At 43.7% G+C, this 22,472-nt stretch overlaps 1 long non-coding RNA gene across 1 annotated transcript; it reads left to right on the top strand.

The window, feature by feature from the left end:
• The first annotated feature begins 1,740 nt into the window (after positions 1-1,740).
• On the top strand, positions 1,741-17,696 carry LOC131920932 (uncharacterized). Its single transcript, XR_009381801.1, has 3 exons — positions 1,741-1,773; positions 6,544-6,766; positions 17,481-17,696. It is a non-coding gene; the product is annotated as an uncharacterized LOC131920932 (long non-coding RNA).
• Positions 17,697-22,472: the final 4,776 nt, after the last annotated feature.

Here is a 22,472-nt window from a genome sequence, read left to right as displayed (position 1 = left end):
ATATATATAAAAAAATCCACATTCTTAAAACCAAAGTTATAGATAATAGGTTCCCTGCCCACATAAGTTTCTCCAGTGACACAGTAAGCCAAATCAAGCTGAACTGAAAAAGTATAACAATAGGTATATTAAGCAAAGCAACTCCCAGGTGGGTTCTGCAGTCCCAGAGAAGGAGGCCAGAGAAGTCGCAAGCCTGAACTAAAGCAGAGAGATTTTATAGATTGTAGGCCAGGGGGGGATGATGTGTCTGCCACAAGCTGGGTTTGTGCCCAAGTATGGTCAACAGCTGAGTGCTAATGTGGGGATTTGGGCAGCTGGTGGCATGCGGGGGAGGGGGGAACTGCAACAGCCTCTAAGAATATGGAACTGGGCTTTTGGGCATCTTTCCTTTGTTCAGAGACTCTCTGAGCAGGCAGGGTTTAGAGAGAGAGAGAGAGAGAGAGAGAGAGAGAGAGAGAGAGAGAGAGAGAGAGAGAGAGAGAGAGAGAGAGAGAGAAAACAGGGCTTTCAGGACTATGCAGAGCAGAGCTGGAGGCTCCAACTGAACAATAGATTATTGCAAAACTTGCCCCAGTTCTCAGCACCTTCTTGTCCCCAAGTCCTTTACAATGTGACTTTATACCTCAGCAAAGGTGGAGTCTGTTCCCTTGTTTCTCTAATTTCTGCTGGACTGTGACTTTCTTTAGCCAATAACAGAATGTAGCAGAAATGATGGCGTGCAAATTGTGTGACTTTCATACTTCTGCTTGCTCAATAGGAATGGGTATGGGAGTAGGGCACGTTAGAGTGCACTTTGTGCTTTCTGTTCAATTGTGAGTGTGTGTGTGTGTGTGTGTGTGTGTGTGTTTTCGTAGCTTATCTAGAAAAGGATGAGATTGCAAGACTACGCATGTGTTATATTAGGTGCGAAGGAAGAAGACTCTTGTGAATGGAAGGGAGACTAAGGGAGAGGACATAGACGTGAGCTGGCATGAACTGCTGGACTTCCCTTTCGTTCTTTTTCTTTCTTTGTTTTGTGGAGGTTTATTTTTGTTTGTCTGCGGTATTTTGTTTTGGGTTTTTTTTTCCCCTACCTTGGCTGACCTCACACACACGTCAATTCTCCTGCTTCAATTTCTCAAGTGCTGAGGTTACAGGTACATGCCACCATGCCCAGGCAAAGCAGAACCTCCCAAAAGATACCATAATCAGAGCTTCGATTTAGAGATCATGTGAATGTTTTGTGCAATTACATGATTGAAATGTTTGGGGAGTGGGGAGGAAGAGAGAGAGAGAAGAGGGAGTGTGTATATGAGTGTATGATATGTATACATATGTGTGGATGTGCATACTTGTGTATGTGAGGCCAGAAGTCACTTCAGGTATCATTCTTCAGATGTCACCCACCTAGTTTTTTGAGACAGTGTCTCTTACTGGGACTAGGGATTACAAGTGTACGCTACTACGTCTACCTCTGCCTCAGGTATTAAATGGCAGTTCTTCCCCTCACATTTCATAGCCAACGAGATAGGAAATACATTCATTTAGGCACCAAAATATCAAGTTTCCAGATCCAGTTTTGCCAAGTGACTTCCTCCCTCCTTGAGTCTTGGTTGCTGTACTGGTAGAGTTCCATATTGACATTTCACAGCACGTATGTAAGACATGGGAAGTCTTTATGAGTAGTAACATTTTACATCACACACAGGGGATTGTGAGCATCAGTAACCAGAAAAACCGCCATTCTCATAATCAGAAATCCCTCAGCAGAGCAAGTAGCAGGTTGGTTGACAGGTAGGTTTGTTGGTAGGTTGACTGGTTGGTTCACTGTTGACTGGTTGGCTGACTGTTGGTTGGCTGATTGACTGGTTGGTTGGTTGGCTGGTTGGTTGTCTGGCTGGCTGGCTGGTTGGTTGATTGGTTGGTTTTCCTACACTGCCTCACAGAGCTGAGTGGCAAGACAGACTGGACTAACAAAATGGTCACTTTAACTGGTACGAGAGCCAGGTGCAGCCAGGCTACCCACATATACAGGGTAACAAGCATCAGTGGGTGATCTTCAAAGGCAGCTGGCATTTTTCACAGTTTTAGAGAAAAGGAGAGGGTGAATCCACATGTGAGGGTGATAGCATGGGAGCCAGTCTGCCTGGCCTTCTTCCCATAAGGCCCCTCCTTCCTTCATAGCCAAGCCAATCAATCACAATCTAGCAAAATACAAGGTGGTCTTCCTTCCTGGTCATTTTTTATTGACTGATGAAAAATATACTTTTGTCTCTGACCTAGCAATATCCATTCCCAAGACTTAGGATTGTTCGTCACTATCACTGTAGTCTGTTTTTGGAATAACTGAGTGGTGACCCTGCCAGGTCCTATAACCAGCTCTTCAGCCACAGTGGCACCTGTTCCTTAGTGTTGCTGACAACATGTTCCTGCTCTATCCCTGCCTAGCCCCCCTTAGCCCCTCCCACACCTTGCCAAGCCAATTCCTTTAAAGCAGTTGCTCCATCACACAGACTGCCGCCCCTCCCCCAGTGTTCCCTGAGGAGTTTGACTAAGGTATTGATGTATTGCCTTTAAACCCCATTGAGGACAGGGAAAAAGCCTAACCAGGGAAACATTTCGAAGCCTAGCTAGCAGCCTGTTGCAGAGTTAGGACGCTGTATGATGGGCAGCACAGGGCAGAGTGCCAAGGCAATACCCAGATCCTTGCCACGGCTCAGCCTGATGTCACTGGGCCATTTGTTCCTGCCCTGATTCATCATGCATTGTGATCTCATAGACTCACAAAGAGCTTCGAGGAAGCCGGGGCCGCAAATACCCAGGCATTGCCTTAGCTGTTGACAAAGATTTTCTTTTGATATTCAGAACTCTAAGTGAGAACAGTGATGGAGAAACTTAATTTTGAAAAGAGTACTTTTGATGCCAAATGCCAGTCTAATGAAGGATTCTACAGTGGGTTCTCCTTTAAATGAGGCACTGTCTTTAGGGATCCTTTCCAGGGTTTTTGAAGACTTGAGAACTCCGTGGATAGGTCCCTCATCTTTGGCTGGTGACACATACGGGGTATCTCCTGAAGCTTCAAGCACTGTGTGTGTTTGAGCCAGAAGTGCTGTTGGGAGTTCAGTCTATAAACTGCTAGCCACACAAGCATGAGGATCTGAGCTTGATCTCCAGCAGCCACTCTAGGCATGAAGGCAGACACCTGTAATCCCAGTGCCGGGGAGATGGAGACAGGGTGGTCTGAGGTTTGCTGACCAGACAGGCAGCTTGTCTCTACTTGGGAACCCCAGGTCTCAGGGAGAAAGCCTGACTGCAAGAGCTGGCTGGTACCTGAAGAATGACACTCAAACTTGACCTCTGGCCTTCACATGCATGTACAGACACAAGCATTTATACCTCACACACGTGAACAAGCATGCACACACATGTACAAAACACCAAAAACAAAGAAAATGTGGTCCCTTCCAGTTAGCAAGCTTGGAGGTCATGGGAAGTCATTGACGATGACCTCCTGCTACCCCTCACACTCCACCCCTGCTGCTCGGCTTTGGACCTCACCTCCTGCATCCCTAGTAACACATCAATTTTAAGGAAGGAAAGGATCGCAACTGCCCTTCTTAGAACTTGAAAGCCTTGTGAAAGGAGAATAGAATTCCAACTGCCACCAAGATATAAACACCACATAAAATGGGGGTAACTGGGCATTGCTTCGTCAGACATTTTATAAATTTATTTTTAAATTTTTTTCCTTTGATTCTTTTTAATCGACCCTGTTACACGATTTTGGTCAAAGGAATGGGGAGTGAGTCATACCTCTGGCCCTGGGTAGAAAGAGACCTTCTGAACCACTCAAAAGACTGTAAGATTCAAGGACATACTGTTGATTGCCCTCTCACCTAAAAGTTAATAAAATGGGGCTGTCAATCACCTGGACAGGCTACCACCCCTTAGGAGAGCTGTCTGTGCAGAAACCAGACACCGGCCTCTGGTTTCCACGTGTACTCACACACACATGGATTTGTATACACACATGTGAACATGCATTCTCGCAAGAATGCAACACACACACACACACACACACACACACACAACACTAAAAAGAAAAACCTCCAATAAACTGTCCTTGAGTATCCTTTTGAGTCCATTTAAAAATTCTTCTATCTATGAGATCTACAAAAGGGGGGGCTGGAAAGGTGGTTTAATGGTTAAAAGCTCTTGCAGAGGACCTGGGTTCCATTCCCAGCACTCACATGGTGGTGGTTCACAACCTACCACAACTCCAGTTTCAGGTGATCTGATGCCCTCGGCATATACATGTGGCACACACATATGTACAGGCAAAGCATTCACACACATAAATAAGTCTATAAAAGATAGAATCGCCGGATGGTGGTGGCGCACGCCTTTGATCCCAGCACTCAGGAGACAGAGCCAGGCGGATCTCCGTGAGTTCGAGGCCAGCCTGGTCTACAGAGCAAGTTCCAGGACAGGCACAAAAACTATACAGAGAAACCTTGTCTCGAAAAGCCTAAATAAATAAATAAATAAATAAATAAATAAATAAATAAATAAATAAAAAAAATAAAATAAAATAAAAATAAAACATAGAATCTACAAAAGGGACTCTGAGTTCTCCAGTAACAATCCCTTGAGAAACTGGCAGGGTCCTCCAAGAACGTAAGCTGTCAATATCTGAGCCAGTCATAAAGTATAAGAACAGTCATTAGAACGGGTTAGATACCTAATAGAGACACAGTTCAAGCGTCTATACACTTTGCCCAGTGTTGAAGCTGTTTTGTGTGTCTGTAACTTGTGTCTGCGTGTCTATGTGGCAAATAGCGTAGAATAAGGCACCTAACTGTAGGCAAAGTCCTTGCTTTTTCCCCTAACACTTTCTCATCTGGGAAAAAAACAAAAAAAACCAAGTGGGCACCACTGAAATAGTAAGTAGAAAGGCAAGCTGGGTTCTCAGGAAAACCCGATGGGCCTGGGGCAGAGCGGGCTCTCTGGAAGAACTCACCACACTGCCGCTCCAGCTTCCATCAGACAAGAAGAGGCTCTTAAGTCTATTTCTAGTTTGTTTGCAGAGGCTTCAAGGGAAAGGCAAGACCTTTAAAGACTTCCATTAATAAAAGGGAGGAGTCCACAGAGGTCGCGAACCCTCTGGGTACTACGTGGGCTGCAAACCAGAACTGAAAAGCCAGAACATCAGTGTCCAGTAAAGGTTGCACAATCTGTTCCGTGGCCTCTAGAGAGAAGGGGAGCAGCCTCGAAACATTGTTTCTAAAGGAATCTAGAAACAACTAGTTAGGTGACCGACCTCTCAAGCTGCTCAAAGTTCATCTCCAAACTGTATGAGGCAGGGTCTCACTGTACTACCCAGGCTGTCCTTGAACTCCTGAGCTCACGTACATCAAACTCTTAGGTCAGAGCACATCTCTTTAACTCACAGCCCATGGTTCTCACCTGCAGCTTTAGCTTACCTGCCCAACTCCCATATCCCGGCTCTCTGAGAGAGCTTATATTTACCCAAGCTTCACCTCCCAGCATTCCCCGTTTCCATCTAGGATTTCATTTGTGTCTCTTCTTTTCAATCTCAGTGAGAGATTGTAGGTACCAGATTAATGTGAGGAGGGGCTTTGAAAGGAAATTCAATTTCGGTTTAGTTGCTTTAACTGGGGACACCTTAAAAGTCATCTGGAAAAGAACTGACCGTTTTGTTTCAGAACTGGAAAGCTCCCAAAGTCAATTCACACCTACTGTATAACCGTGTGTGTGTGTATGTGTGTGTGTGTGTGTGTGTGTGTGTGTGTGCGCACTTACTTCGTCAAGGAATGATCCGCTCTGCAGAAGCCCGTGAATCTCACCAGCTTGTGAGGTGGTGTCCAATGATGGCAATTCTGTCATATCCAGAGCTTCAAAACAGCCCTTTAGAAGAGGTGACAACTTATATTCCCAATCCGCAAGACAGTTTGTTTGGCAGCAAGGGACAGTGCCACTCAGCAAATTGGCAGAAGCCTAAGGAAGGGGTGGTGGAGAAGGCTTCCTTGTTTGTTTCTGAGGGCTGTGCCCTGCGGACAGTGGTAATTAGGGGACAGGGTGGGGCCCTCTGGGCTGAAAATGATAGGACAGGTACTGCCCTAATTATGGGAGTTTATTGGGATGATACTTGGGGTGTGGTTATTACCATCTGTTGGAGTTCACGAACTAGACTCATAAATGGTAGGCTCAAAGGGGAAGTGAGGATATTACAGACTGCCCTGAAGCCTCTAAGATCCAAAATGGTCAGGTTAAATACAGAGATGGGTTTGGTGTTTATCTCAAGGAAACTGTTTGGGAGAAGATGACACCTTTGAACGTGTGGCCCTTCGTGGTCCATCTAGTGAGCACCGAGCCTCAGGATGCAACATGGACCATCCTGGGCGGTTGTCTGCATATTAAGCTGTCTGCCCTGTTGAGCTGCCAATGGGTGAGCTTCTCCGAGCAGCCAAGTGTGGGGACCTCTGAGACGGGATGGCAAAGACAAGTCCTGGAAGCAGGAAAGACAGGGAAGTTTTTCTTTAGGGATGCATCTCAGCCCAGACCCTTGGTGGTGGCAGTCCACCTACGCCAAAAGGCAAGATTGGCAACCCCCTTTCAGTGTGGCTCACCCGCTCAGTGTGGCTCACCTGCTCAGTGCTTTTGAGACTTGGTTGCACATCTGAACCACTGAGGACCGTGTTTCATTGTAAACTACAATTCAGCAGCTTGGGGCCCCAGAGATTCGGCATTTCTGTACAGCTTCCAGGTAATACACCAGATCCATGGAAAACTTCCTGAGGGTCAATCCAAGTGGCAAGGTACCTACTGCCCTTCTGAAGTGCTCAGCTTCCTCTAGCCTCAGTTTCCTAATCCATACCATGGGTTTCTGACTGTATGACTATAGATTCATCTGTAGCTTATTTTGAGCAATTTACACTCGCTGATTAATTGATATATTTTGAGGCAGAATTCCTAGAAAACTAATCAAATTTTTTTTTTCTTGTAGCTTGCCTGTTTTTATTTAGTCTAATTAAGTTAGATGTTTTTTAAGCTCAAAATCATGTTTTCTTCCTCAGGTTGTACTATTACTAGCTCAATGACAGCTCCTGCAGCAGAATTTCTTGATCAAGGGATGTGAGTTGTTTAAAATATTAAAGTTCTTCAACTACCAATGCAAAAGTTGTAGTTATCTTTGAAGGTTGACTAATGATCTAAGACATGAGAAAGACAGGAGCTGAGACAGGACATGTGCAGGCTGGCTTTATAAATAGGGGACAGAGGCTGTCCATCACACAGCCTCTTTCTCAAATCAGTTTTCAGGTTACCCAGCCAGACATGCATCTCAGAATTTCAAAATTTCTTGTTGTGGAATATTAGCTAAAGATGTGTTACATTTGTTTATGCTGCAGAATATTTGTTTAATGAGGCAAAGATGTGTTGCATTCTTTTATGTTGCATTTGTTTAACTCTGTAAAGCTGTGTTACTGTGCCTGTCTAAAACACCTGATGGTCTAATAAAGAGCTGAACGGCCGATAGCTGGGCAGGAGAGAAGGATAGGTGGGGCTGGCAGGCAGAGAGAATAAATAGAGGGAGAAATCTAGGCTCCAGAGAAGAGCAAGGAGCAAGAAAAAGAAAAGAGGGGGATGCCAGGGGCCAACCTCCCAGCCACATAGCCAGCCACAGAGTAAGAAGAAAGAAAGATATATAGAAAAAGGAAAGTAAAAGCCCAGAGGCAAAACATAGTTAAAGAGAAATGGGATACTTTAGAAAAGCTGGCTAGAAACAAGCCAGCTAAGGCCGGGCATTCATAAATAAGAATAAGTCTCCAAGTATTTATTTGGTAGCTGGGTGGCAGACCCCCAAAGAGTTAAAAAAAAAAAAAAGCAACTACAAGCACATGTTAGCAAGCACATGTTAAGTGCAGCTTTCTGACTGTCCATGCAGTTATCAGTTGCATTTTTCATTTCTAAAGCAACTCATCAAACTCCCCAACAGCTGGATGTGAGTGAGCCTTCCAGAGAGTATCCAAGACTTAGGTAAACTTTAACATAGCCTTACACAGAAATGTGATAATAAAGCACAAGCTAAATTCAGGATGAGAGACTTGGTCTTTTATTCTTTGTTGGTAACAATGACGATTCAACCTAGAGCTTCCTGCTCATCGTGCAAGTGATGTACCAGCTGAGGTCAACCCATCATAACCTCTTCCCAAATCAAGGAAAATGGACATTCAGACAAAAGAGGTACACAGAACCCAAACAGACATGATCAAGGAGGAACTTCTCCGTGACATGTTACAAAGGTGAGATGTTAAGATATAACACAAAGAAACCATACAGAAAGATGTAAGGGGGGTATGGTTGACAACCACACTCCAATGGATGGCCCCATAAATACATGGGCAACACAAATTGGACTCAGTAAGTTATTTGTAGCTGAAAGTTTCTTGTGTCCCACCCGGTCCGCAGCCACCCAGACCCAAGTAAACACACAGAGGCTTATATTAATTACGAACTGTATGACCTACTGGCTCAGGCTTCTCACTAGCTAGGTCTTACATCTTAAATTAACCCATTTCTATAAATCTATACTTTGCCACGTGGCTTGTGGCTTACAGTTATCTTTACATCTTGTTTCTCATGGTGGCTACAGTGTCCTCTCTGTTCTGCCTTTCAACTTCCTCCTCTCTAGTTAGAATGTCCCGCCTAACCCTATTCTGCCACACCACTGGCCAAACAGCTTTATTTATCAACCAATCAGAGCAACATATTTTCACAGCATACAAAAAGATATTCTCCCATCAGTTGTTTTTTTTAAAAGAGAAAGGAGCCGGGCAGTTGTGGCACATGCCTTTAATCCCAGGACTCAGGAGGCAGAGATAGGCAGATCTCTGTAAGTTTAAGGCCAGCCTGGTCTACAGAGCAAGTTCCAGGACAAGCTCCAAAGCTACAAGCTCCAAAGCTACAGAGAAACACTGACTCGAAAAACCAAAATAAATAAATAAATAAATAAATAAATAAATAAATAAATAAATAAATAAATAAAAATTAAAAAAGAGAAAGGACATGAAGCTGGGAGGGAGGATGTAGAGGTGGGTCTTGGAGGAGTTTAGGGAGGTGGCGGTAAATATGATCAGAATACATTACATGAAATCCTCAAATAATAAAATTTTTTTTAAAAATTAAGGCAAGAAAACTTTGATCCGGAATAGGTAATAAAAATTGAATTCTGACTAGCATGAGAGAGGGGAGACATAGGAAAAAGGAGCTGGAGAGGTGGATCAGTCAGTGCTGCCTTGCAAGCACAAGGACCTGATGCCCCTTTCCCCACCATGCAGGCACAAAAAAAAATAAAAGTCAAAATGTAACCAAAATATCCAGGCACCAAATACTGGGGATCCTAATTTTATAAAATAAACACTGATGGGTATAAAGGGCCAGACAAGTCCTGATACAATAATAATAGAGGATTTCACTTTTAACTTTTGTTTATTGTGTGTGTGTGTTCTGGGGGGGAGGGGTTGGGGGTTGTACATGTGCCATGACATGTGTGGAGGTCAGAGGACAACTCTCGGGAGTCATTCCTCTCCTACCACATGGATTCTACCAGGCCTGGTGGCAGGTGCCTTTACCTCTTCAGCCATCTTCCCAGACCACAGCAAAGGATTTAACAACCTGCTTTTATCTTTACTAAAAACCAACAAATAAATCTTAGAGTTAAATTACACCACAGATCAAATGGACTTAACACGTCTACTGAATATTCTATCCAACAGAAACACAATGGACACTTTTCTCTGCAGCCTATGGAACCTTCTCTAGTCTAGACCACATTCTAGGCCACAAATCACATGTTCCCAAATACAAAAGAATCAAAATAGTCTCTTGTATCTTATCAGATCGCAGAGCAATAAACCAAAAATAAACAGCAATAAAAACTATAGAAACCATACAAACACATGGATGCTGAATCCTCTTGAATGACAAGTGAGTCACTGGAGAACTTGGAGAGGGAATTAAAAAGTCGTATAATTAAATTAAAAGGAAAGCACAACTAACAGAACCTTTCAAGGCAGTTGTAAGAGGAAGATTTAAATCTGGGAGTGCTTGCATTAAATAGTCAAAAAAGATCTCAGATAACTAACCCAGTCATGCAACTCATAGTCCTCAGAGTAATCTAAACTCAAAGCAGTATGTGGCAAGAAATAATAGAGACCAAGGCAGAAATAAATAAAACGGAGACAACACATTAAACCTATCAGAATTGATACTTTGAAAAAATAGGCCAGACCTCTAGCCAAACTCACCAAAAGGAAGAGAGAGAAGATCCAAACTAGTAAAATTAGAAATGAAAAAGAAGAGATTCCAGTGCAATGTGGAGAGTTATTGGGAAGTACTTTGAAAATGTTTCTAGATTCTCCAGTTTTTTTGGAATATAACATTTTCAACATCTAACCTAATAAAGTTAGATCAAGTAGACAGATCAACGACACTCAGATTAAAGTAGTAATAGAAGGTCTCCCCATGAAAAAAGACCAGGACCTCATGGCTTCACTGCCATCTTCTACTAACCTCTGAAGATGAGCTAACACTCAGGTTTCTCAGACTGTTCCATAAAATATAATGGGAAGGACTACTGCCAAATATTTTATGTCCAATATTATCCTGATCTCCAAACCAGATAAGGACATAACAATAAAAGGAAACTATAAATCAAATTTTCTATTGGACATAAGTACAAAAAAACCCCCAAGAATACATTAAGAAAATCATGTATCATTACCAGATTGGTTTCATTCCTGGAATGCAAGGTTGGTTCAACATACACCAAATCAAATTTATGTCATCATAATAAATAGATTTAAGGGCTGAAATTACATGATCATCTTAACAGACAGAGGAGAGTCTTTAAAGACATTCAAGGCCCTTCATGATAAAAACCCTGAAGAAACTAGGAATAGAAGGAATATACCTCAACATCATAAACGCTATAAACAACAAAGCTATAGCTAACATTGTACTAAATGATCAAAAAACGAACAAATTTCCTCTAAAATCTGGAATGAGACAAGAGTGCTCACTCTCTCCATTCTTATTTGATATAATACTCAAGTCTTTGTCAGAACAACAAGGCAAGAGAAAGAAATATAAAGGATACAAATGGGAAAGAAAAAAGTCAAATTATCCTTATTGCAAAAAGACATGATTGTGTGTGTGTGTGTTTTTGTTTTTTTTTTTTTTTTTTTTTTTTTCGTGACAGGGTTTCTCTGTGTAGCTTTACACCTCTCCTGGAACTCACTTGGTAGCCCAGGCTGGCCTCGAACTCACAGAGATCTGCCTGGCTCTGCCTCCCGAGTGCTGGGATTAAAGGCGTGCGCCACCACTGCCTGGCCGATTGTGTTCTTAAAAGACCATAATGACTCCACCACAAAACTTTTTTTTAAAGCTTCGTTTTTATTTTAGGTGTATGGGTGTTTTGCCTGTGTGTATGTCTGCGCACCATGTGTGTGCAGAGCCTGCAGGGACCAGAAGATAACCTTGAAACCTCTGGGACTGGAGTTACAGACCATTGTGAGCCACCATGAGGGTGCTGGGAATTGAACCCGGGTCCTCTGCAAGAGCAGACAGTGCTCTCAACTGCTGAGCCACCTCTCCAGCCCTGACAAAACCCTCAAACCCGATAGACACTTTCAACAAAGTATCAATATACAAACTCAACATATAAAAGTCAGTGGCTTTATTATATGCCAAATAATGAACTTACCAAGACAGCAATCAGAGATGAAAAATCCCACTCACAGTACCTTCCAAAGAATAAAATGCCCAGGAAACCTAACCAAAGAAGTGAAAGACATGTACAATGAAAACTTGAAGACACTGAAGAAAGACATTTAGAGTACGGAAAGTCCCCCTGAGCTCGTGGGATGAAAGAATTAATATTGTGGAAAAAAAAAATAAGGTCATAACGCTGAAAGCAATCTACAGGTTAAATGCAAGCTTGACCCCATTTTTCACAGAATTTGGGGAAAAAAATCTGATCTCGAATTTTATTGTAGATTTATAGTAACAAAAGCAGCACAGTACTAGCCCTAAAACAGACCTGTTGATCAATGGAATAAACAGCCAGAGATAAACCCACACAGTTACAGCTACCTGAATATTCAGAGAGCTATCAGAAACAGACATAGGAGAAAACAGCCTGCCATGGTTTGGATGATTATGGGACTCTTCAGCCTTTGGAACTGGTTTATGGGAGGAATGCGGAAGAGTCTAGAACTTTGGGATAGAAAGATCTCTAATTCTGTAAGCAGAACATATATACTGTCTATGTGTGTTTATACATGTGTTTATAGGTCATCAAAAGAGGGGGACCACGAAATAGGAGGAAGAGATCTGTCTTACAGGGAGCTGGGAGATATAGAGGATAATGGGTTCCTCTGAAGGGAAGCAGGAGGAGATAGACTCGCTGTACGATGACAGGGGACCAGCTAGATGGGAGGAAGGAACAAGGATACAGAGGAGGTCAGTGGGGGAGGGGAACAAATGAGAACAAGCTGTAACGCACTCCTGTGTGAAGATGCTATGAGGAAACCTATTACTTTGTGTGCTGGCCTAATGTTTTACTTTTAAACAATTACTAGAGTCGCTAAAACCTAACTAGGCATGCAACATGTGAGAGAGAAGTGGTGCTAGTTAAAGGTACGATCTGACAAGTGTAGACTCCTCTGTGAGGCTCTCCTCTCAGCCCCAGTGGTAGCCATAGCAACACACCTTGCTGGATCCCCCACAACCACCCAACTCCATGAATTAATCATGAGAAACAACTGAGCCGGAACAATTCATCTTCATCATTGTATCATCTCAGGAGCTAAAGAGCACAAATGAGAACAGTTGTCTAATCTGAAACTGGGAAACCAGAAGGAGCCAAACTATCTGAAACTATAACTTTAAAATAGCCAGTTATGGTTATAGTTACGCTTACAGTTATACCTACAAATTGTAAACTACTACAACAAGCACCACAGTGGAAATACCACAACCGTCTGCACACCGTATATGATTACATGCCATAAAAGGTTAACAGGACAAAAAGAAATTCCTGACCCAATATTTTCTTTGTTTATTTACACACTGACTTGAGATGGAGATCTCACTATGTTCCCAGGCCAGTCTGGAGCGCTTGGGCTCAGAATCTCAGCAGTTTGTGAAGGGAAACTGTATGTTTCACTGATTGGCTGGCTGGCCAGAACTGTTCTCTTGGAGAACATCATCTCACAAGCGACAGCAGAGTTCTGTGCTTTTATAACTAGTGAATAAATGAGGGGGCTAAGATAACAGAATGGAGGCTTGGGGTCATCCTTGGGCCCTCAGTGGTCCCTACTCCCAGACACAGGCAATTCCACTAGGCCCATGGGCCAAAGCCTGGGATGTCAGAGCCCAAAAAATCAGTGAAATTAGGACTAGATTTGTCAGAGAGGTTTCCAAAGCTCGAAATAGTTATCAGAAGTCATACGTTATAATAAATATTAAGTTTGTGTGCTGAATTAAACAGGAGGCTGCTCCTTTCTCCTATCAAACATAAGTCCACTCTGCTTAAGTAACATTATCAGTGAGAAGAAGATATTTCGGGGGTGAGAATGGGACAAGGAAGAATCTTCAGCTCACGGGGTGTGTGTGTGTGTGTGTGTGTGTGTGTGTGTGTGTGTGTGTGTGATGGCACGGATAAAGAGGAGGAAGACTGGGAATGTGTGTGAGTCTTGGTTCCCTTATTCTACATTCAGAAAGTCCTCTTGTGCTTTGTTTCTCATAGAACTTTTAAGAAAGGATGATATAAATTTAGGAGGAAGATTATGAAATAGAAGTAAAATTGAGTAAGGAAAGTTTAAAAATAAATGTAAAGTGGTATATATTCTCAATAGAACAGTTTGGCCATATCTATTAATATATAAATGACCCGAATGCCTTCCCTGTAATGGCAATAATGTCATTCTTAGGAATGCTAAGGAAATAAATCATGACTTCCCAGAAATATTTATATAAAAGTGCTTATTGGGCCAGGAAGATGGATCAGTGGGTAAAAGCGTTCCTATGCAAGCCTGGCGATTGGAGCTCCACTGCAGAACCCATATTAAGAGCTGGATTTGATAGCAGGCACCTGTAATCCCATCAGTCCTATGGTGAGATGGAAGGCAGAGAAAAGAACCACTGGGAACTCTTGGGCAGATTAGCCTGGAGTAACTGTGCAGCACCAACAAGAAAGACCCTGCCTTAACAAGGTGGAAGCGAAAACTGATTCCTGAATGTTATCCTCTGACCTCCACCTGTGTGCTAGGGAGTGGCATTTGCACATCACACGCACATCACACACACACACACACACACACACACACACACACACACACACACACACTATAAAAATAAAACAAAAGTTAGAGAGAAGACAAAAAAAATTAAAGTTCTCATTGTAGCATGAGCTAGGAAAGTGTCAAGCTGTGTATGACCTAAATGTCCAATGATAACGGGTTCCTTAAGAAACCCAGTGCATTCATACAGTGGGATTCCATGAGGATATAAAAGTGCTGTAGAAGGGAATCATGATGCACAATGCTACAAATCAGGCTGGGGTGTAGCTCAGTGGTAGAGCACCTCCCTAGCACAGGTGAGACCCTGAGTCCATGCATAGTACACCAAAGGAAAAAAGATGATAAAAAGCAAAGCAACCTATGAAACTTTCTATTAAAAAAAATGCCTATCACTATGGGGTTGTTAACATTGGCCATCTCCAGTTATCTTAATTACAAGTGATTGCTTTTTTTATTGTTATTTTTCTTCTAAGTCTACTGTGAATTTGATTTGGTTGCTTTTTTCTGTGTTTTAATTTTTTTTTTAGATTTATTTATTTGACTTTCTGTCTATGAATGTTTTGCTTGCGTATATGGATGGGCACCATGTGACTGCCTGGTGCTTACAGAAGTTAGAAGAGGGTGTCTGATTCCCTGGAGTTATGGATGGCTGTGAGCCACCACATGGGTGTGGGAATTGAACCTGGGTCCTTTGTAAAAGCAACAAGTGCTCTAAACCACCAAGCAATCTCTCCAGCCCTTTTCCCAAGTTTTAAACGTATGCAGTAATATTATAGTAATGTTAGATGATTCTTTTAAGGTATAGTTTGAATATACAGAAAAAATTGTCTAGTGTGTTGTTTAAGCTTTTTTTGGTTTAGTTTTGTTTTGTTTTGTTGAGACAGGGTTTCTCTGTGTAGCCCTGGCTGTCCTTGAACTCACTCTGTAGACCAGGCTGGCCTCAGATTCACAGAGATCCACCTGCCTCTGCCTCCCAAACGTTAGGATTAAAGGCATGTGCTACCATGCCCAGCCTGTTGTCTAAGTTTTAACAACGTGTATGCACAATGAAGGTTCAGAAATCTCCCCTTGAACGGCTCTGCAATCAACACCCTCTCCCCTCTCTTCAGCCCCCGGCAGGCACTGGCCTCTATCTGTTCTTCCCACGGTTCGGATTTTCCCAGGACATCACAGAAATGAAACCATACAGTGTGCAATCTTCTGAATCCGGCTTCTTTAACATAGCAGAAAACTTTAAAAATTAATCAACACATTCTCACACGAGTATCTCATGATAGACACAGATGAAAACTTAAATATCAGTCATGGACTGATGAACACTTCAGGGGTAGGCTTTTGTTTTGTTTTGTTTTATTTTGTTTTGCTTGTATGTTCATATTCTCTGACCCTGTCTGATGCCAATATGCTGTCTCACCTCTTACATATTTCACATATACTTGCGGGGCGGGGGGGGGGGGGGGGGGGGGCTGCCAGGTTTGTTCTAAGCACACACCTGACTGTGTCAGAAACAATTTGCCTGCATCCCAAAGTTGCCTGCATGCTTTTTCCAACAACCGCTTTGCAGACTAGTTGGTCTTGGGGTTTTTGCTTGCTCTTGTATTTGTTTAAAGCTGTCCTAATATGTGTACAGCCGCCTCCTCTGGTTTGGATTTGCATTTCCTTTGAAGGACTGTGTTGGGCGTCTTTTCATGGGCTCCTTTGAAGCTCTGTGTCTTCTGTGGTGAAAAGTCTCTTCCACCTTTCACCTAGTTTTGGAGGAACTTTGTGTTCTTCTATGAGTTGTAATGGCTCCGTTATTTGCTCTGGGGCTCTCTCTTCAAGGGCGATGTGCACTTTTTTCTGCTGCTCTGTGGCTCTTCTCTCAACATACTTTCCAAGAACAGAAGTTCCTATTTTTGATGATGCTCAATTTAATGATTTTTTAAAATCCCTTGTGCTTTTGTGAGGTATCTGAGAAATCTTCCCTTACCCAATGTCATAAAGATCTCTCCTACATCTATTTCCGAAGTTAATGGTTTTAGATTTGCATGTAATCAGCTACCTATTTACAAATAGTTCATTCCCATCCATGCTTTTCGTTTCATGTTTAAGGTGTTCTTAGAGGACTTTTGAGTTTCAGTGAAGACAAATCCAGTTTTTAATAGTCTGTATGACCTTTGTTACCCTTATATTTAGATAAAAACATTTTTTATTTTTGTCCCTCTTCTTCCTTCCCCTTCCCTCCCCACACCTTTCTCCTTTCTTCCTCCCTCCCTTCCTTTTCTCTGTCCTCCTTCCTCTTCCCGGACCCCTCCCTCCTTCAATCGAAGGAGAAAGTCCTTGAGAGAACAAGGCTGAGCTGTGGTCTCTAAAGGCCGGTTCCTCTGAGGTTTCCGCACAGAGGTGGGTTTTCAGGGCTCGGAGTCAGAAGCACACAGGAGGAAGAAGAGCAAAGCAGGCGATAAGATCACCAGCAGACACAAAGTTGGTGGTTCAGGAGGTCATTAAAGCCGAGCACTTCCTATTCACTCTTCAAGAGTGAGAGGTGCGTCTGAGATCCCTCCTGAGTCTTCTCAAAGTGTAAACAGTGGAGATTGCTCTGTGGAAATGAACAGAAGTAAGATCACTGTGACTGTTTCCAAGGGTGTCTCCCGCCTCTTCCAACCCAACAATCAACTGGAGGCAGTCACTGAAACAGTGACCAGTGTACCACATGCTCCAGGAAGAGGGTAGCAGTGAGTGGCTCCTATTTCATGGGTCAAATAAGACCAGAGCCACTTCAGACATGTTTCATGACATGTTTCATGACCTCCAAGGATTCTGGGGTCTCTATTTTTCATATTTCATATGCATTAACAGCCAATTAAAAAAAATATAACATGTCTGAACAAGAATACTTAAAATCAATGATGAACTGGCTGAGAGCACAAATATCAAATTTAAAAAGAAAGAAGGTTTCCTTATGATGTCATTTAGGGAGGAAAATCTGAGGTCAAGTGTTATTTTTCATATCACACTTGTTTGGGAATTGTAATATCCCTCTCTCTAACCCAGCCTTGGCTCAGACGTGGGATTGGTAGAAACAGTGAAGTCATGAACTGAAATAAACTTGCCAATTCTCTCTTTGTTCCCACACAGACAGATCCACCTCGGAACCCCGGGGAAACAAATCAAGACACCAGAGTGAAGGACAGCAGTGGTTCCTGGAGCAAGTGCATCCCCCCAGGCAAGCATCCTCTGCCTTTCCTGGGCTGCGCTGTGTGTGGACACTTAGAGGATGCAAGAAGGGAAGGGTTAGTGGTAGCAAATGAGTGTCCTGACAGTCACACGTGGAACATGCTTGCTCCCTGCTCTCTGGGAAGCTCCGAGACCCCACAGAAACGACACCACAGCTCTGGACTCACATTTCTTCTGAAAGTCCAGAACAAAGAAACCTCTGGCCAGGAAACAGCTGGTACAGGATGCCTTCCTAGGCTGTAAAAACCCTGCAATGACAGGACTTGAAATATTTTGTGGGGAAAAGACATGGGCCAGGCCTGCCTGGAACTCCCACTGTTCTCAGCCAGCAGTTAGGTCCTTGGCAAAGGGTCATAGGGGTTCACATGGAAGTGGCTTTTCCCCCTAACTAAATCTTCCGTTTCCTGAGGGCATGGAAACCCCACAGCACAGTATAGTACAACACTATAGAGGAATGCAAGAAATAATCACTGATCAGTGCCCCATGATACAAATACCAGAGGCAAATAAACCTTCAGAGGCTTGACAATGGACAACTTTTACAATAATACAGAAGATTTGGACCCATTCCACCATGAGGTGCTTGTTTGAGACAGTGTCTTATTGTGCAGCCCAGGCTACGGTGAAACTTGTTACCATCTCTCTCAGCCTCCCAACTGCTGAGATTATAGGAGTGTCCCACCATGCCCAAGCCTTTAAGGAGGGTCACTTTCGGGTGTTTTTAAACGTAGAAATGTCAACAACGAAAAGGCGCCTTCCATGGATTTTTCAGACTGTGGTTTCCCTCCAGAGAAAAGAAAGTGTATGTATGCGAAGGTCACAGACTCATCCTTTTACTAACAAAAAACCCCCCAAATGCCCATTAACTGATATGTAAACAAATTGTGTTTACATATGTAAACAAATTGTGTCATTGTATGATAAATCCATACAATGACAAATATATTCATCAGTAAAAAGAAACCTAATACATGTAACAGACAGATAAATATTGTGTGCATTATGATAAATGACTAAAGCCAGACTCAAAAGGCTACAGATAGTGTGTTCCATTTAAGCAGTCTTTTGAAAGGGCTGAAATGAGATAGGGCCAGAAAATCCATAGCTGCAAGGGAAGCATGAGGCGGGGGGGGGGGGGGGGGGGGTGGAGGGGTGAGAGGGTGGTGCAAGGACTACAAAGAAGCATGAGACACTTAAAGGGTTGGAAATATTCTGTCCAAATTGCGATGATCTCTTGAACTTATGCACCTGCCAAAATAAACAGATCCGCAAAACAAGTAAAAGACACTAGTGGGCTGGGCTAGGATTCAAACCTTGTCTCTTTACACATGGAGGAGGGTCCGAATGGGTTGCCTGAGTATTGTCCACAGGAAGGCTGTGATCCCTGCTTCCTACATGTCGTTTGCTACAGCCCTGCAATGGAAGTGTTCCCCGGACCCCAGGTGCCAACTCGATCCCTGAACTGCTGTGTAGCAGCCGGAACATCATTTCCTTTCAGTCCTGTTCTCTCTTCTGTAAAATGTCTGTCATAGTCTAACCAGGCAGAAAGAAATGGAAGCAAATAAGATGAAAAGGAGCCTCAGTGACCCCAGGAGGTGCTGTCTGGTGCTTAAAGGGCATAAAACCTGAGTACAGAGGACAAAAGAGAAAAGTGCTGGGAGCAGGGAAGGAATCTTCCTGCCATCTGATCTCCGTGTCAGCCCAAACGTGCACACACAGATACACACAGAGGACAGACAGACATACAGACAGATACACTGAGAGAGACATACAGACACACAGACACACAGACACACAGACACACACACACACACACACTACCGCCCAGGACCACCCGTCTGTCTGTCCTTGGCTCTGTTCACTATGTATTTATTTAAAGTCTACTTTAAACAGCGCTGAAGAAGTGGATACAATGCCTTACAAGAGTTCAGTGATTATAAAGGAGCCAAAATTAACAAGTGGGAGGAATCAACTATCTCTCTCTCTCTCTCTCTCTCTCTCTCTCTCTCTCTCTCTCTCTCTCTCTCTCCCTACCCCCACCTCTACCCCCAATGCCTCAGGCTTTTCCTGCCATAGCTGCCTTCATGTTGAGTGAGAACCTCTGAAGATAAAATCTGCAGAGACCTCAAAGAGCAAGTCATTGTGAGAAAGTCTCTGAAAGCACAGACTGTGGCATCTCTTCGCCAGCCTCTGCACTGAGAGAGACCCAGACAGGCATGCAACCTGGGTGGAGAGCAAAGTGGAGAATCCCCAGAAACCCACCACCAGGCTCTGATTCCTCATCCGAGAAAATGACATCTGCCTTGCCTCCTTGCGGCAGGGCTAAGGGCAAGGCGTGAGACACAGAGTACAAAATTGCTTTTCACAAATGCCGGGGGATGATAGACACCTAAGCAAGCTTCTACTGACTGACAGACGCCTGAGTGACAGCTGGTGCCGGAGGACAGCACTTCCCAGCTTTGTTATAATTCATCGGAAGCTAAGGGGTGGTGGGGACAGTCTTCGGGGCAAAGCCATCATTACAAACATCAGACTGGTTGAACACTGTGTTCTGACCAGAAAGCTTCCTCCCTCTCCTCTAATGGAATGCCTGTCCCATTTAACGTGATGTGTCTGTTATGGAGCCTCTAATTAAAGACTTGTGAGAAAGATAAAAAGTCATTATGTCTCACCTTAGGAAGCACTTGCATTACTTAGGGTTTTCAGTGAACGGCCCTAGGGAACATCTGTCTTCTCAGACTTGGCAAATGTACCAGCCTTCTGCATAAGCAAGATACAGATGTTCCGAGGCTCTAAGGGCCCCTGTCAGCAGTGCTCCTGGGCGCACAGAGCTTCATCCAGAGCCCTGAAAAGAACTAAGAGGAAGGATTGGGGGGGCGGGCATCGATTTCTAGTCCCCGGTGGAAAGAGCAGGTACACCACTCCTGCAGCAGCTAACTGGAGACACTGTGCAGGGCGTGGGAAAGACAGAGAAAGGAAGCAAAGTGAGGCTGAGTAGCCAAAAGAGGAAGAGACCTCAGCACCGTGTCTGACTACATGAGACCATGTTTTTTTAAAAAAAAAAAAAAAGAAAGAAAGAAAAGAAAAGAAAAGAAAGAAGAAAGGAAAGAATGGAAAGGAAAGAGAGGAAGGAAGAGAGTTAGGAAAGGCAGAAAAAAAAGAAACAAAACGGCGTCATTTCTGATATTAATATGTTTGATTGTCTTTAATGATTGTATGGTGATCTTTCCTGTCTACTTTGGTGTGTGTGAGTGTGTGTGTGTGTGTGTGTGTGTGTGTGTGTGTGTGTGCCTGTGTGTAACTGAAGTGAGATGGAAGAGTTGCACAGCCCACTTTTCCCTCTTTAAACCACAATTTAACACAGTGCTGTAAAAGTCTTTATAACGTCTAGTTTTCAACATTGACCACTGTTTTTTGGTTTTGGTTTGTTTGTCTTTTAACAACTTTCTTGCCCTGAGCTTGTGGGCCATTTCTATCTTGGAGCCATTACAAGAGATTTTTACAAGGAGTATCTTTTCTTTCATTCTTTCTTTTTTCTTTTATTTTCAAGACAGTGTTTCTCTGTAGCCTTGGCTGTCCTAGAACTCACTATGCAGATCAGGCTGGCCTCCAACCCATAGAGACCCGCCTTCCTCTGCCTCCCCATTGCTGGGATAGAAGCTGTGCGCCACCACCGGCTGGCTAAAGGACTATCTTTTCAGCTCAGAGATTCTTCCTACAGTCTGAAGTCTTTGAAGTCATCTAGGTCAAAGAGAATGCTAAAAATGTGGAACAACCAGGTGGGGTGGCTTACTCCAGTCATCCTAGCGTTTGGGAGCTTGAGACAGGAGGATCACTGGGAGTTCCAAGCCAGCCTGGGCTACACAAGACTGTGTCTCAACAAACAAACAGAAAGAGGAACAGCTGTTTTAGTTTTATTCTGGGAAGTATAACCATCTAACCTGGGTTTCCAATCTTCATTAGGACGGCCTACTCTACTCAAATTAATTCTCTGTGTCCTTGGTTCTCACCAGTGAATGACCTCAGTCAGTGACCTCAGGGTGGCCAGACAAACAGGTGCAGGCTGTGGACTGAATCACCAGCACGGATTTTCTTCTGTCAAAATCCCCAGCAGCTTGGCGCTTCCCGTGCCCGGTCCCCCCTGTCTTGGCCTGGGATGCTCAGGTCTTGCCCTTCCTGTTGTCTGCCTCCACAGAGATGTGTGTGTACTTTGAATCACACTGCTCCACATCGCCAGCTCTCATCCGTCAGATCCTGTCTTTTAAGTCCAGGGGCATTTTCCACTGACAAGTCTTTCATCGGTTTCCTCTCCCAGGGGTTGTAACTCCTTGTCATCTGATCATCCTGGCCAATCTCCATAAGATGATCGTATCATAGAGATCATTAATAAAGATGAAATGCGTAACACCAAAGTGAGCTAGCTCCCGCCCTACCCAGCACTCCACCCTGCAGTCAGTCTCATCCCTGCGCTTCTGTGCTTTCTAATTTCAGCTCACGTGACTAACACTGACTTAACAAGCTGGACTCTGCCATCAGAGTCCCCTGCAGGACCTGCATCCCTGACCACACCACCTGTTTGATTTTTTTTTTTTTTTCCCCTAGAGGTGGCCTGGATGACTTGCTGTAACAGGATTCCACAGGGTTCGGGCACAACAGGGAGCCTTGAGATCGGAAGGAGGGCAGGGAGAGATCTTTCAGGGTCCTCTGTAAAGGTTGTTGCAGGATGTTATTGCCTCTTTACATAGTGGTCCCCCATTCAAATCCCCTCAACCCTTTTCAGTCCTGGGGATGGTAACTTCCACCCACCCTCAGGCTTTACTACACCCTGGCCATCCTTATAAGACAGCCTTTAAACTCTTCTCAAGCGAGCCAGCACGGACATGCCATCTGCTC

The sequence above is a fragment of the Peromyscus eremicus genome, chromosome 10 (genome assembly GCF_949786415.1).
Source record: "Peromyscus eremicus chromosome 10, PerEre_H2_v1, whole genome shotgun sequence".
NCBI lineage: Eukaryota > Metazoa > Chordata > Mammalia > Rodentia > Cricetidae > Peromyscus > Peromyscus eremicus.
Note: the sequence above shows the minus strand (reverse complement) of the source record. Positions and strands in the feature narration are given on the sequence as shown.